General features: G+C 38.4%; 1 protein-coding gene across 1 annotated transcript in view; it reads left to right on the top strand.

Moving 5' to 3' along the window:
* TMEM131 (transmembrane protein 131) overlaps window positions 1-16,648 on the top strand; it is a 232,772-nt gene that overhangs the window by 88,195 nt on the left and 127,929 nt on the right. The gene's annotated exons all lie outside the window — the stretch shown is intronic.

Genomic DNA, 16,648 nt, shown 5'->3' with positions numbered 1-16,648 from the left:
TGAGAGCTATGAATTAGATATCCTTGAATGTCCTCAGGCTATTGAAACGCAGATTGCATCAGCAAAGAACTTTATTTTGAGAGAGAAGTAGCGCATATTCAGATGAAGACAATTAAAACTTAATGTCTTAAAAAAGAACTTAAAACTTAGGGCGCCTGGGTGGCTCAGTCGTTAAGCGTCTGCCTTCGGCTCAGGTCATGATCCCGGGGTCCTGGGATCGAGCCCCGCATCGGGCTCCCTGCTCGGCGGGAAGCCTGCTTCTCCCTCTCCCACTCCCCCTGCTTGTGTTCCCTCTCTTGCTGTGTCTCTCTCTCTCTCTGTCAAATAAATAAATAAAATCTTTAAAAAAAAAAAAAAAAAAGAACTTAAAACTTAATTCATAGATACAATAATGAAATTCCTTCAGTATTCACTGGTTTTGCTCTTTTCACTCTTTTGGATCTGCAGTAACATGGCCCTACTTCCCCATTTTTCTGTCTGCCTAATTTTATATGCTCTGTTGAGACCTGCTTTACCCATGAACCCTACCCAAAAGACACACCCCCTGCCAACAGTAAGATGTAGACTTCTCTGCTCTTGTATTATAAAGCATAATGCCACCCTTCCATCCCTCTACTCCTTCCCAAATATTTTTTGCACTGGGGTGGATTATTTCCAGAACACTACACATCTAGCCTGATGCCACCTTGGCTAGACCATCTGAGAACCCTAGAATTCTGACTCCTCTAGAGCTAAGCTAGTGGGAAGAAAAGCACACCTGTTATCTTATGCTTCTTCCTTGTTGCTTTATTCCAGCAGTTAGGAAATCAGCTATGAAATTATATTGGCTACATTTATGAAGATGATGTTATTCATCCATGATCAAGATTTGGCTTTAAGTTATTTTCCTAGTATAATGAAGAATTTACATCAATACATAATTATATTCTGATCTCATGTCCCACTTATCTGTGATCCACATCTGCCTAACAAACTACCCCAGCTTACTGGCATAAAGCAATCATATTATTATGCCGTCAGACTCTTTAAGCCTGGAGTTTAGACAGAGCACAGCAGAGACAGCTTGTCTCTGCTCCGTGATGATCGGGGCCTCAGCTGGGGAGACTCCAGAGCTGGGGGCGTGTTCACTCGCATGCTGATGCGCTTGTTACCTGGAACTTCAGCTGGGCTGTCACCTAGAATGCCTACATGTGGGCCCTTCTGTGTGGTCTTTTCACAAAGGCTTGTTTGGGCTGCCTCACAGCGTGATAGCTGGATTTCAAGAGTGAACATCCCAAAGAGAACCAGTAGAAGCTGTATCACTTTTTTTGACCTTCCCTCTGAAGTTATGTAATGTTACCTCTGTCAGCTGCTGCTGTTCAACCAGTCACTTAGGTTGGTCTTGATTCAAGGCATGGGGGAGTGGGGAAGATGTGGGGATGGGGAATAGGGTGAGGGGAATGACCCCTACCTACCTATGGCAAAGTGTGGCAGATATGTTTTAAAGCCATCACACTTTGCTTTTTTTTTTTCTTTTTTTTTTAATTTGACCAAGATCATGAATTCAGTAAACTACTGGGTTCAAATTGGTATCCATACCCTATGGCTATGAGACTGGATTACGTACTAAACATATGTTTTAGCTCAGGCTGCTGTCACAAAATACCACATAGACTGAGTGGCTTAAACAACATTTATTTTTCACAGTTTTGGAGGCCGGGAAGTCCAAGATCAAGGTGCCGGCAGATTGGTTCCCCAATGAAGGCTCTGTCCTTGGCTTACAGATGGCTGCTGTCTCCCTTTTATCCTCAGATGGCAAAGAGGGAGAATGGAAGCAAGCTCTTTGGTGTCATTTCTTTTAAAGGCACTAACACTATCATGAAGGCCTCATTCTTGTGACCTTCTCTAAACCGAATTACCTCTCAAAGCCTATCACATTGGGGGTTAGGGCATCAACATGTGATTTTGGGGGGATACAGTTCATTCCATAACAATATACAGGTCTAAATTTAGATTTTGAGCCTCATATCAACTAAAAAAACCCAAAGGACTATATTTGTGAATCACCCTTAATAAGTCTTTTTAAAACGTGTGACATGGAAAAAGCAAATACAGCCTCCATACTTACCAAGCACATGATCAGAACCTAGCTTGCACACATTTAGCTGGGTTTTTTTTAATATGTGCACAAAGTAAACACTGCCAGAGCTCTCATTTGAGTAAGAATAACTTTAATGAAAATGCATATGTAAAATAAAATGTGAATGAAAATATAAGTGTGCAGTTGTGTAACAACAGAAGTTGTAAATCAAATGTGTAGTTGTAGAACAACAGAAATTATAAATTTTTTTAGTTTAAAAACAAGCGGTTCTATAAAAATGTCAGCATTTGGGTTTAAACGGGCTTCAAAATTTGACTAAGATCAAAGTTACATGATTACAGAGGATTCTAAGTACAGGAGACCCTGATAGGCGGTCTTATTGAGCCCCGTGTTTGACACACAAGGAAGCTGAGACCCTTGGAACCAAGGAATATGCTCATGGTTAAAGTGGCAAAGTTTCAGTTAGAATTCATCATCTTCTGATTATCAGTCCTGTGTTGTGTTCACTCTGACTATTTGCATAGCAAGTATGCAGTTCTTCTGTATTCCCTGGATTTTCTTTTTTAGCCAGCATTCCATGAAGTTTCTGAAAGTATCTGCTCAGTGCTGGAACTGGGTGCATAGCCCCTGCCTTCAGGCGTCTTGAAGGGCAATGAAGACATCCCTTCTAATGAGGTTGTAAAAGTGAGGTGTTAAAGTGATAAAACACAACCTACTTTGTGGAAGAAAGCAGCACACTTGAAAAGGATGTTATAAAGGGTTGTAGGGGGCTCCTGGGTGGCTCAGTTGGTTAAGCAACTGCCTTCAGCTCAGGTCATGATCCTGGAGTCCTGGGATCGAGTCCCGCATCGGGCTCCCTGCTCAGCGGGGAGTCTGCTTCTCCCTCTGACCCTCCCCCCTCTCATGCTCTCTCTATCTCATTCTCTCTCTCAAATAAATAAATAAAATCTTTAAAAAAAAAAAAAAAAAGGGTTGTGGAATCAAGGTACGTAAGACACAGGCATGCGCTTCACTCGCATCATCAAAACGACCCACAAGGCCCAAGTCATAGCTGAGGTGAAGGCTGCCTTCTGACTCCAGAGCCTGGTGTCCACCTCTGGAGATTGCTGCCTCTACCAGTCTCTCTCCTTGGGGCGTGGCCAGTGTCCACTGAGCATTAGATTGCTGGGAGGGACGCTTTGTCTTTTGAACTTCTCTAGTCGTTTCTGCATCAATTTCTCACTGTTTGTGCTCCCAAGTTGTATAATCACATGCTGCCTGCCTCCTGGCTTTATTAGTAAGCCAGTAGATTCAGCCCCATCCTTTTCTTAAAATTCCTGAACATGATCTCTTGGGTCAAAATCTCACTCTGTAAGTGAAACTTAACCTGCCCCGGGAAATTTGTATCATGAAAAGTTCAGCTAATAGAATGATTCTGTAGCTAGTGGATTATATGGCAGTATAATGGTAGATACTAGCCTCTGGCTACCATTTCTTTCTCTCCTGCCTTTTCCTCTCCCTCTTCCCCCTCACCACCTACCCTTATCATCTGCATTAGTTTTGGGACAGGCTTTGCTCCAAGGGCTTTCAGGACACTCTGCAGGGGAGTGAACTGCTGCTTTCCTGACCTCAGAATTGTGGGAAGTAACACCAGGGAAAACACAATTTTCCAGGATACTCTTTTTTTCTATTCCTCTCCTTCGTTCTGGGTCACCCCTTCTTATTTGTTTTAATATGGTTATCAATTACATGATAACATTTTGTTTAAAAATCATGTGTTGGCTCTATGGTAGAATGCTGGGCGATGTGCATATAGTGTTCCAGCAGTGTTTCTATATTATTATATTATAATAAATAACCAGTACCGATTTAATATTTTGTGAGATGAGGTCATCTTTTATGGTTGACTTTTCCTAAGATTGTGGAGTCCTGTGTGGAAGATTAGGAATCAAAAGTCCTGAGTTGAGTTCTCTGTTTACCATCTGTGGGGCCTTGAAAGCAACTACTTAACTGCTCTGAGTATGACTTTCATTTGCAAACTGGGGAAGATTATTTCTCTGCCTGATATATATGATGTAAGGTTATGCATTTATATAAGGTTGTAGTGAGTATCAAATGAAAAGATTTATTTGGGCAGCTCTAGTTTGCAAACTTTAAAATGTTACATGAATGTAAGTTGTGGGTATTTGATAATTTATTTGCTTAGTCATTCAGCAAACATTTGCTGGGATCTTCATGTGGGCCGGGCTTTGTTGTAAGAACTGGTGACTTAGTAATTGTATTTGTTATCTCTGGTCATGTAATAAACTACCCCCAAACCTAGCAGCTTCAAACAGCAAGCATGTATCATCTTCCTGTTTCTGGGAGTGAGGAATTTGGGAGCACCTTAGTGAAGTAGTTGTGGCTCAGGATCCCTCCTGAGATGGCAGTTCAGGTATCAACCCACATCTGAAGGCCTGGGCCTGCTAGATCCTCTTCAGGATGGCTCACTCATATAACTCTTGGCAAAAAGCCTTAGTTTTTGCTGGCTGTTGGCAAGAGGCCCTAGTCCTTCACCATGTCGAACCGTCCATAGGGCTGCTTTGAGTGTTGCCCCATCACGACAGCTGGTGACCCCAGAGCAGGTGATGCAAGAGAAACTACGGAGGAAGCCCCAGTGTCTTTTGTAATGGAGTCTTAGAGTCACACACCATCACTTCTGCCATATTCCATTCATAAAAAGTCACCCCCAAGGCTACGGGAATTAAGCTCCATCTCTTGAAGAGAGGAGTATCAGAGAATCTATGCACATATTTTAAAACTGCTACTGTGCTGGATGGACAAGATAGTCTAAGACTCCTGCCCTGGTGTGGAACATCTGTTCGAATGGGGAAAACAGACAGTAAGCCACTAAATAAATATACTCAGCTAGAGAGTAGTCTGAAATAGACAGGACTCCATTGCTTCTTTAGACTGGATGTTAAGGAAGGTTTCTCTGAAATGGTTTTTAAGCTTAGCAGGTAAAAGTCTTAGGGAGGAGCATTTCAGACAGAGGAACAGCTAGTGCAGAGCTCTTGGGTTGGGAACAAAATGCTACTGTTGTTATTGTTATAAGAGCTGAAAAAGTGTATACAGCTAGGTGAGAAGGATATATGTGTGTATCTGTGTGTGTATACGCTTAATGTTCATAAGAAGAACCAGATACTTCTAATTTTAAGTTTCCTGGTATCTCTGGGAAATATGCCAAAAATATTGGGCTGGGAATTACTTTTCAAATTAAGATGGTATTGGGATTCTTTAATTGACTGTATAATTTGCTTATTATTAAGTACAACTATTTTGGTTGCCGTTAGTAGCCATAAGCATCTAGAAGATTGTAGTTAGATCCAAAACTTGGTAATATCTTAATGGAAGATAAAATCTGCTAATATTTACAGGTTCAATAATTACGTGTTTTAAATTTTGTGAAAAAGCTAAAGGAAATGTCCTTAAGCTGTTTTTTAAGATTTCGTTTTAGTTTGTACTTTGATTTATTTTCTAGCTCTGGAGATTGTAACTGCACATGAAGTGACAAATATGCCAAAAAAAAAAAAAAAAAAAGTACTTTGCAAAGATCTTGAAGACTGTATCAAGTTAATGATAGGAAGTCAACTTACCAGAAGTGAGCATAAGTAAAGATAGGATTAACTTTGCATTAAACCACAGAAGCAGATGTTGGTAAGCTCCTTTGAGTAGGCCATTTTGTTTCACTTATTTTTTTAAAGCATCACATTATTCTCACCTTAAATACAAGTGTGACAGAATTGAGATTTCTGAAATGATGTGAGGAGCTTGGGGACTTCTCCCGTAAGAAGCATTTGTTAGGATGATTAAAATTAGCAAAGACAGAGTATCTGGAGATTGTTCAGAGGACTTAAAATGAATTGAGAAATATTTATTCAACAAAATGTATACGTGGTAAGAACAGTGTGGAAGGTCATAGCATTCAAACCTAGAGACTGTGCCCATCACCCCCATAGTTCTGCCTTGCATAATAAAAACTATTTTGGTGGGCTTGGCAGACAAGTGGATGTTCCCATCTCCCCCAGTTCACTGGGATTGGACAGCTATTCCAGTTGGATGTGGCAGACAGAGAACATTGACAGATCTCATTTTCCATAGGCTCCATGCTGTAGAGGCTTATTTTGAGTGGCTGGTGGCAATCAGGTGATGTTTGTCTCCCCTCCTGCCACCCTTTCCAAGTATGGGCATCAGAATGGGCAGCTGGTGAAAAGAACAGTCCCCTTTTCCTACACAGCTCTGTGTCCTAGAGAGCTTTTTCAGTGTACTCAGTGGCTGAGTGACAGGCCTTATACGCCCCAGCTTCCTAGGCAAAGCCTACTCTGGGTAGATTTGGCAGTCAGTGAACCTAGGGATAAGTCTAACTAAAGATGTGCAAGACCTGTACACTGAAATCTCCAAACATTACCAAGAGTAAGTAAAGAAAACCCAAATAAGTGGAGAGAGAATACTGTCTTCATGGATAAGAAGAATCAAGGTGTCAGTTCTCTCCAAATTGATCTATATATTTCAATGCAATCCAAATCAAAATCCCCACAGTCTTTTTTTTGGTAGAAATTGCCTACAATCTAGCTAATTCTGAAATTCATATGGAAATGAAAGTAACTTAAAATAGTAATAATGTAATAGAAATAATCTTTTTATTAAAGATTATTGAACATGTAGAGAACCAATAAATGGACCCATAACCAAGAAAAAAAATAGAAACGTCTAGAAATGACAGATGATGGAAGTAGCACACAGGGAATTTAGTACATCCATTATACATATTCAGTGATTTACAGGAAAACATGAATATAATGAAGGAAAAATGGACATTATAAAAAAACAAAATGGAAGCTCTGGAGCTGAAAAATACAGTTTCTGAAGTGAAAATTTCACTGAGGATTAATAACAACATAGACATTACAAAAGAAAAAGTGAATTTGAAGACATAGTGATGGAAGTAACCCAAACTGAAGCACAGGAAGAAAAAAAATGGAAAAAGAATAAACAAACCCTTGGTGACCTATGGTACAATGGCAAGCAATTTAACACGGGTGTAATTAAGTTCCAGGAATTGGGGGCGGGGGAGGGTTGTTGAAGAACTTCAGTAAACCCAGTGCACAAATAACATGAAGAAAACCACACCAAGTCACATAATATTCCAGTTGCTGAAAACCAGTGACAAATTGAAAAGCAGCCAGGAAGAAATAAATTACATGTAGGGATACAAAAGCTAAGAATGACTGCTGGCTCTTCATCAAAGACAGTGCAAACCCAAAATCAGCAAAATGGCATCTTTAAAATATCAAAAGAAAAAACTGTCAACTCAGGTTATTATATCCAGCAGAAATATCCTCCACAAATACACTTCCAGACAAAAGCTAAGAATGTGTGTCACTATAAGAAATGCTAAGGCAGTTCCTTTAAATTCTGAAGGTATAACCATTACAGATGAAAACACAGCTCTAGACACAATAATGAAGATCACCAAAAAGGTGAAAATATGTGGATAAATATAAAAGACATGTTTTCTCATTAAAAAAATTTTTTGAGATAATTGACTTTTAAAAACAAAAATAATTACAATGTTTTATGGAATTGGTAACTTGTATACATTACATGTATGATGATAGCACAAAGGACAAGAGGAGGGAAAACTGAGTTGTAAAGTTCTTACATATATGTAAAGTGGTATAATATTATTTGGAGTTAGGCTGTGATAAGATGAAACAAATACTGGAAGATTAATTAAAATCATTTCAAAAGAAAAACCCAAAGAGATCTAACAGATAAAGCAGTCATGGATATAAAGTGGAATACTAAAAGAATACTTGATCTGAAGGAAGGCAGATAAAGAAGACAAAAGGAATAAAAAGCAGATGGAAAAAATTGAAAACAAATAGCAAGATGGTAGACTGAAATCAACTATATCAAAAATTAGAATAAATGTGAACAGTTTCAAAACAGTTGTATTAAAAAAGAAAGATCCAAGCATATGCCGTCTATAAGAAATGTACTTTAGTTTTCAAATTACATTTACTTTTTTTACCTTTTATTTTATAATAATTTTAGTTTAGAGAAAAAATGCAAAAATAGTACAAAGAATTCCCATATACCCTTGACCTATGTTCCCTCCTTATTTACCATTTTGCATTTACTTTATCATTTATTATCTTCCTCTCTACCTCTTCTCTCCTTCCTTTTTCTTCCCTCCCTTGTCCTATCTGTCCTCCTATATATACATATAATGTATATGTAATTATTTTTCTGAATTTTTTGAGAATCAGTTATAGTTACTCATTTACTCCTAAAAACCTCAGTGTATATTTCTCATAAAGAGGGACATAATTTTATAAAAGCAGAGAATACGTATCAAAATCAGTAAATTAACACTGACACGCATAGTATCATTTAATCTATAAACTTTATTTTAATTTGTCAATTGTCCCATTATTGGGACAATTTTTTTTTTTTTTTTTTTAAAGATTTTATTTATTTGACAAAGAGAAAAAAAGCGCACACAAGCAGGGGTAGCAGCAGAGGGAGAGGGAGAAGCAGGCTCTCCACTGAGCAGGGAGCCTGATGTGGGGCTCAGTCCCAGGATGCTGGGATCATGACCTGAACCGAAGGCAGCTGCTTAACCAACTGAGCTACCCAGGCACCCCTAGGGACAATTTTTATTTTAAAAAAGAAAAGAAATTTTGGTCCAAGCCTCAAGCTGGTATCAGTCATATTTAATTTTCAGGCCTGTTTAGTCTCAACTTTAATGTGGAACAGTTGATTTGTCTTTTTTATGATCTTGACTTTTTTTTTTTTTTTTTTTAAGTAGAGGCCATTTATTTTAAAAGGAGAGGCCAACATCCTAGTTTGGGTTTTCTCATTGTTCATTTTAGATTATGCATTTTTGGCAGGAGTATCACTTAAATTTGTGTCCTGCTCAGTTCATCTGATTATCAGGAGGCACAAGGTGTCTATTTATTCCACTTTTCCTTTGTAATTCATAAATACCTTGCAAAGGAGTACCTTGAAACCATGTAAATATGCTCTTTGGCATCAGACTCAGTAGTTACAGCATCCACTGGTGAGTCTGCCTGGAAATTACTGCTTTGGTGATTTTTTTTTAATTCTATCTTTTTTTCTGTTTTTTGTTTGTTGTTGACATTCTAATGCAAGGAAGCTATAAGGTAAAGGTCAAAGTTCATTTTTATCTGTATAGATATCCAATTATTTCACCACCATTTGTTGCAAAAACTATCTTTTTCCAATTGAATTACCTTAGCACTGTTATTATAAATCAATTGACCATATGTTTGGGGCTATTCTGTATGATTTTCACATGTCCCCATTCATTGAACACTTCCTTACTTTCTGAAACATCAAGATGTTCGAGGCTTATTTCATAATATTCCTGCCGCAGCCCTGGAACATCCCACTTCTTCAGAGACTTGTGCTTCATTTTAGTGGAGGATATTATCTGTATGCTGTGTGTACTTACTGCTGCTGGGGAATCGTTGCAACTGAGGTGTCATTGTCTCTAGACCTTGTTAGAGTTAGGAAGAAATGTTTGTGCATACATTTCTGTATCTATGTATATTAAAAACCATGAGTTGTTACTGATAACTCCAGTTTTAATATAGCACCACAGTGGTGTTCTGCCCTTCCCCTTTTTGTTTCTGTATATTCTCCAGCAATGAGAAATCTGGCTCTAGTTATCCACAGAATATAGACTTGATTGCTCAATACTAGAATACAAATAAATTTGTTTAAGATTGGTTAACTCATACCACCATGAAAAACAAACCTACTAGTTGGAAGTACAGCATTTAGAATTTATTATCTTGTTCAGTTTGAATATATATGTTCAAAATATTTTACTCAAAATTTACATGTGTTGTGTTCTTCACCTTTCTCTCCATCCTTCTCCACTCCATCCTTCCTCCACCCCATCCTTCCTCCACCCTCATCTGCATTGTGGTTATGTTCATTCCGAAGAAAGTTTGGCTCTTTGGTTTCTGGTTTTGTTTTTTTTTTTCCCATTTGAGATTTTTTTTTTACCTCTATTTTAAAGACTCACTCATTTTAAATATATGAAACAGTAGAATTCAAAAAGTCAAAACTATACAAAAGTGTCAAACACGTGAATTTTTTTATACCTCTCTTCTGCAAAAGGAAACATAGTATAGGCTTTTTTATTCATTTAATCTACTTAAAAATATGTCCTATAGAGACCTTTCTCATTATTTTTATGGACTGCAACATACCATATTATGTGGATGTGGATTATATATGAGCAATTTGTTTCTAGTATTTTGCAGTTGCAAACAGTGCTTCAAAGAATAGCCTTGTATATATGTATTTTCATATTTTTGAAAGTTATCTGCAGAACGGATTCCTACAAATAGGATTTCTGAGTCAAAAGATAAGTGCATATGTAATTTGTATTGTTGAAAGTACATGGTTAGGGTAAATTCCTAGACATGGGAGTGGTGAGTCAAAAGGTAAATGCATATGTAGTTTTGTTAGTGTTGCCAAATTCTCTTTCAAGAGCTGCGCCAATTTGCATACCCCTCATCAGTGAATTAGAGTCACTATTTTCCTACAGAATATGTTATACTTTTTAATTTTTGTCAATCTAATAGATCAGAAATTCTGTCATCATAGTTTTAGTTTGTCTTTCTCTAGTTATAAGTGAGGTTGTATATCTTTCTGCATATTTTATGCCATGTTTATATTTATCCTTTGATATTGTCTATGTTTATTCTACATATTTTTCCATAGGACCTTTGATCTTTATTTCTTCCATTTTAAACCCTTTCTTATTAGAGGTAGTAGTCCTGAGTTGCCAATATTTTCTCCCTGTTGGTCAGGGAGATTTGATTTTGAAGAATGCACTTTGAGTATAAAAATTCAAGTAAGTTAAAAGTAAAAAGATGGGGTGGGGAATAACACTATCAGACCAATTAGACTTTAGGACAGGGAATATTATCAGAGGTAAAGAGAGACATTTTATCATTATAAAAGAGAGAATTCATCATGAAGATGCAACAGTCCTAAGTCTCTATAAGCCTAGTATCAGAGCTCCCAAATGCATGAAGAAAAAATAAACAGACAAATTCACAACTATAAATTCACAGTTATAGTTGGAGATTTCAACACTTATCTGTCAATAACTGACAAACAGAAAATCAGTAAGGGTATAAAAGACTTGAACAACACTGTCAACGAACTTAACCTTGTAGATATTTTTCTTTGTAGATATTTATTAAACACTGCACCCAGCAATCACAGATTATGTTCTTTGACATAGCAGAATTAGAAATCATTAACAATTTGAGAAATTGAAATGAAAGCATGTGACAGAATTCAACATCTATTCATGATTTAAAACACTCAGCAGACTAGAAATAGAAAGAATTTCCTCAGTCTGATAAAGAGCATCTATGGGAAAAAAAAAAAAAAGCCAGCATGATACTTATGGTAAAAGATTGAATGCTTTCTTTCTATTGAGCAAGACAGGGATGTCCACTTTCATCACTTCTACTCAGTATTGTACTGGATGTGCTGGTCAGTACATTAAGTCAGTACAAAAAATAGAAATAAGAGGCATCGTTTGGGAAGGAAGAAGAGAAAGGTGTTTGTCTACAAATAACATGATTGTATAGAAGATCCTAAAGAAATACCCAAAAAGCTATGAGAATAAGTGAATTTAGTAAGATTGAAAAGTATATGGTCAATATCAGAAATTCTATTTTTGTATTACAGGTGCAGAAGTAGGGCACCTGGGTGGCTTAGTTGGTTAAGTATCTGCCTTCAGCACAGGTCATGATCTGGAGTCCCGGGATTGAGACCCACATCGGGCTCCCTGCTCAGTGGGGAGTCTGCTTCTCCCTCTGCCCCTCACTCCACTCTCATGCTCGCTCTCTCAAATAAATAAAAATCTTAAAAAAAAGAAAAAGTGCAAAAGTAAAATGTTACAGAAAAATGCCATTTACAGTAGCCTCAAAAGATGTTACATACTTGAAGATAAATTTATGAAAAGAACTTTGAAATCCATACACTGAAAGCTATAATTGACCCTTGAACCATGTGGGGGTTAGGGGCACCAACCCCCTGTGCATTTGAAAATCCACATATAATTTTGACTTTCTAAAAACTTAACTAGTGATAGCCTAATGTTGACCGGAAGCCTTACTGATAACATGAACAGTTAATTAACATATATGTTGTATGTTTTGTGTATTATGTGCTGTATTCTTACAATAAAGTAAGCTAGAAAAAATATTATTCAGAAAACCTTAAGGAAGAGAAAATACATTTAAAGTAGTATACTGTAAAAAATCCACATATAAGTGGACCCATGCAGTTCAAACCCATGTTGTTTAAGGACCAACTGTATATTGTTTCTCTTAAAGTTATTCCATAAATCCAGCATGCTTTCTTTTTCTCCTTCTGTTTTCTTTTTGCTCCTCTTGTTGGATAATTTCAAATGACCTTTCAGTTCATTGATTCTTTCTTTTGATTGGTCAGATCTGTTGTTGAAGCTCTGTATTGAATTCTTCAGTCCAGTCATTGTGTATTCTTCATCTCTAGGATTTCTGTTTGGTTGTTGTTTTACAAACAACTGGTTGTTTTTTGGTTGTTTTTATATATTAAATATAACTCATTTAATAGGAGTCCTCTTTCTTTGTTGAACTTTTCATTTCATTCATGCATTTTTTAAAATTTTGTTTAATTGTCTGTGTGTCCTTGCAGAGACAGTTCTTTAGTCAACTTAACTTGGGGTTCTTGATGAGTCAGCTGATTGTGTCCATGGGCAAGTGGGGCTTACTATCCAGGTCTCTGGCCAAGGATGTTAATGGACCTCTGATGTCAGCAGGGTTGCCACTGGCTGGGAACAGTTGGATAGGACTACTGACTTGGTTCCCTGTCCATGCACAACTGGAACATGGCCTCCACAGTGCCTGGATTTTCTGCTTATGCTTCTTAGTTGGGCAGGACTGGGTGCTATACTCAGCAGTTAGGCAAGACTATGAATTTGCTTCCCTGCCCAATGAGGCCATAAAACAGGCTCCATAACCATTATGACTTGATGGCTGGGGACCTGAATCTAACAAAGCTGCCCACCAAGCTCCCTGGCCAGACGGGACCACCAGCTCAGCTCTGCAGGTGAGCTGAGCCACTGGCTGAGTTCTCTGCTCAAGTGTCATTTTAAGCAGGGCTACAGGTTGAGCTATGCAACCTGTTGTTCTAGTTATGCTTACTGGTTGGGTGGGGCTGGAGGTTATATTCAATCCTAGGCAGGTCTTTTAATTTGCTTCCCAGCCCTGGTGAGGCTGTAAAACAGGCTTGTGGCTGGTACGGCTCATTGGGTGGGGACCCAAATCATGTGGCATTGTCCACTAAGATCCCTGGCCAGACAGGGCCACTAGCTTAACTTTGCAGATGGGCACAGCCACTGGCTAAGATCTCCACTTGGGTGTTGTTGCAAGGAGGAGGGTGGTCTGCCAAATGCTGGTTGCTGTATATCCTGTCCTCCCCCGGATCCCAGTATGATCTCCAGTGGTCAAGTCCCCTTTCTTGTGACAAGGCCCAAGTGGGCCTTCTGGGAAGCAACCCATTACACTGAGGGAGCTGGGTATCCACTTTGGTCTCTTTCCCTCTGGAGACACTGCAGGCCCAGGAGACCCTTTTACTGTGGCTCTGTGCCTGCCTTGGAGAGGTGATGTGATCAGAGTGTAGCCACTCCTCTTACCTTTCTGATGCACTGTCCTTTTCAGTCTCTGTGGTCCAGGAGGGTTCTTCACCCTCACCCCTGTGTTCTGGAATTTTCACAACAGCTTCTTGTCCATGGATAGTTGCTAATTGATCTTCTTGTGAAGGGGACTGAAATTAGCAACAACCTATATCACCATCTCAATGACATCACTCCCCAAAAGACACCATTTGTAATAGGAAAAGGAGGGACAGGGAGAAGATATTCACAGTACATATATTTGATAAAGGACATGTATCTAGAATCTGTAAAGAACTCTTATAACTCAGTAAGAAAAACATGCCAATATAAAAACTTTGAATAGACACTTTACAAAAGAAGATATCTAGTTGGACTATAAATAAATGAAATGATGTTCAACATTATTAGTCCTTAGAGAAATGCAAATTTAAGCTAATATGTATAATATATATAATTTTTCTTAAGTCACTGTTATTTTTAGCTGTCTAATAAAAATCATATTTGAAACTATTTTGAACTATTGATGACTTTGAAAGTTTTATTTGTTAAGGTACTTTTGTCCCCTCTTATTTCTGCTTGCAGTGCTTATTGTGGATCAAGATGGCAAAAGTAGTTCTCGAATATGTGAAACACTGGTTTCTGGGCTTCAGACTAGATGTAAGGAATCGCATTATGGCGGTAGGGCCCTGGAATCTGCTTTTCTACAAGCGTTTCTATAGCTGATTAAGGTGTAGGTAGACCACAAAGCATCCTTTGAGAAATACTGGACCAAAGAGTACCTTTTGTTTCTGTAGTAATTGCCTTTAGGAAAACATTTAAAATTTCCTAGTTTAAAAAAATTCCCAAACCTCCACGAAGCCTTTATTTGCTTTATTGGGGAGCTACCTGCTGAACTTTAACCTGACAGTCCACCAAGCACCGTAGACCATGGCCCACAAGATTTCTTGTATCTTTCCAGTCGTTCCCTTGCTTAAAGTCAGGGAATAGTCTTTTTGCATCTCCTTATCCCCAAGTAAATAATAAGAATACAAATATTTGAGACTTTCAAACAAATACAATCACTGGAAAGCATAAAATCATTCAATATACTATTATAACGTCTCAGATTCTGTTTCTTTGAAATTGACAGAGTACCATTTTTCACATTACTTCTGCCCCAGTTTCTTTTTCAACATTAAAGATTTGCAAACTTTGTTTCTGTTATTAAAATGCTAAACAATGCCATCCCCTTTTAAAATAAGCATAGTAGCAAACATCTTAGCTGTGGGTACATGATAGCTGTTATTGAATTTTTGTTGTTTTGTTTTTTAAATAAGTTTATACCTATGACAACTGGTGTTGTACCCACTGAAATACTAAACTGTTCCTTAGACATAAATCTGCTATTGTTTTGAAAATACACATTTATTTATGAGGGAATCATCTTTTATGCATTGGTCCTTCTCTCGTATTTTGTAAGAAATCTGTAAAGAACAATTGTTGGACACTGCTGGACACTGCTTCTGTGGAGCATTTTTTGGGAGGTCTTAGCCCAAACAAGGCATAAAAAATGAAAACAAGGTCTAAGGATTTAAAAGGAAGAAATACAATTGTTGTTACTTGCAGATGATTTATCTACAGAGGTAACCCAAAGTATTGATTATTTTGGCAGCACATATAGTGCCGGCAAAATCTAAAGGTATCTAGAGACAAACTGTTAGAATTAACTTGCCAGGGATGCCTGGGTGGCTCAGTTGGTTAAGCGACTGCCTTCGGCTCGGGTCATGATCCTGGAGTCCCGGGATCGACTCCTGCATTGGGCTCCCTGCTCAGCAGGGAGTCTGCTTCTCCCTCTGACCCTCCCCCCTCTCGTGTGCACGCTCTCTCTCTCTCTCTCATTCTCTCTCTCTCAAATAAATAAATCTTTAAAAAAAAAAGAATTAACTTGTCAAAGTGACTTGGGGTAGAAGATCAGTACACAAAAATCAGTAACTTTTTAATAGAAAGCAATACCCAGGTATATCCAGCTGCCTACTTGACATCGCATCTAGATAGGACATCTCAAATTTAAATGTTTAAGACAATAAATACACTTGAACATCTAACCCATCTATCCTTCCTCATCTCTAACCCACTCTTCCCATGTCATAACTCTGTATCCAATTTCTCAGGCCAAAATTTTAGAATTAAGTCATCCTTGGTTTCTCTCCTTTCTCTCACATTCCAAAATCAATCCATCAGCATGGCCTGTTGCCTTTAGCTTCCACATATATTCGGAAAAGAGCCACTTCTCACCACCCTGCCTTGTAATCCCCCTAGACCACTGCTACCATCCCCTCTTGTCTGGACTACTGCAGGACTTCCTACTTCTACTTTGGGGCTCCTACAATCTGTTCTTGACACAGTATCCAGAATTAACCTTTTCAGATGTGTCAGATCATGTTACTCCCTTGTGGAAGACACTATAGAGGCTTTTTGTTACACTTAGAATAAAATCCAGATTCCTGCAAGGAGACTTGGCCTTTGTACTTCTCTGATCTCAGCCCCTCCCTTCCCCCCCTCCCGTCACTCTGGCCACTTCAGCCCTCTTGCTCCTCAGCATGCCAAGTAGATCTCCTTTCTCTCCCCAGATCTCCACCATTCAGGTCTCAGCTCGAACGACCCTCCTCAGAGAGACCTTCTCTGTTCCTACTGTGTTTGGTTTGTCCTTATTTATCCCTTATTACCTACTATGTTCTACTTTTGTCTCCCCTATTGGGATGTTAGTGCCTTCAGAGCAGGCTCTTTGCTTTGTTTCCGTACCCCCGGCCACTAGAGAGCTCCCTTGCATTCGTTATATTTGTGTTGAATCA

The sequence above is a fragment of the Halichoerus grypus genome, chromosome 10 (assembly GCF_964656455.1).
Source record: "Halichoerus grypus chromosome 10, mHalGry1.hap1.1, whole genome shotgun sequence".
Classification (NCBI taxonomy): Eukaryota; Metazoa; Chordata; class Mammalia; order Carnivora; family Phocidae; genus Halichoerus; species Halichoerus grypus.
This window is presented reverse-complemented; position numbering and strand designations above follow the sequence as displayed.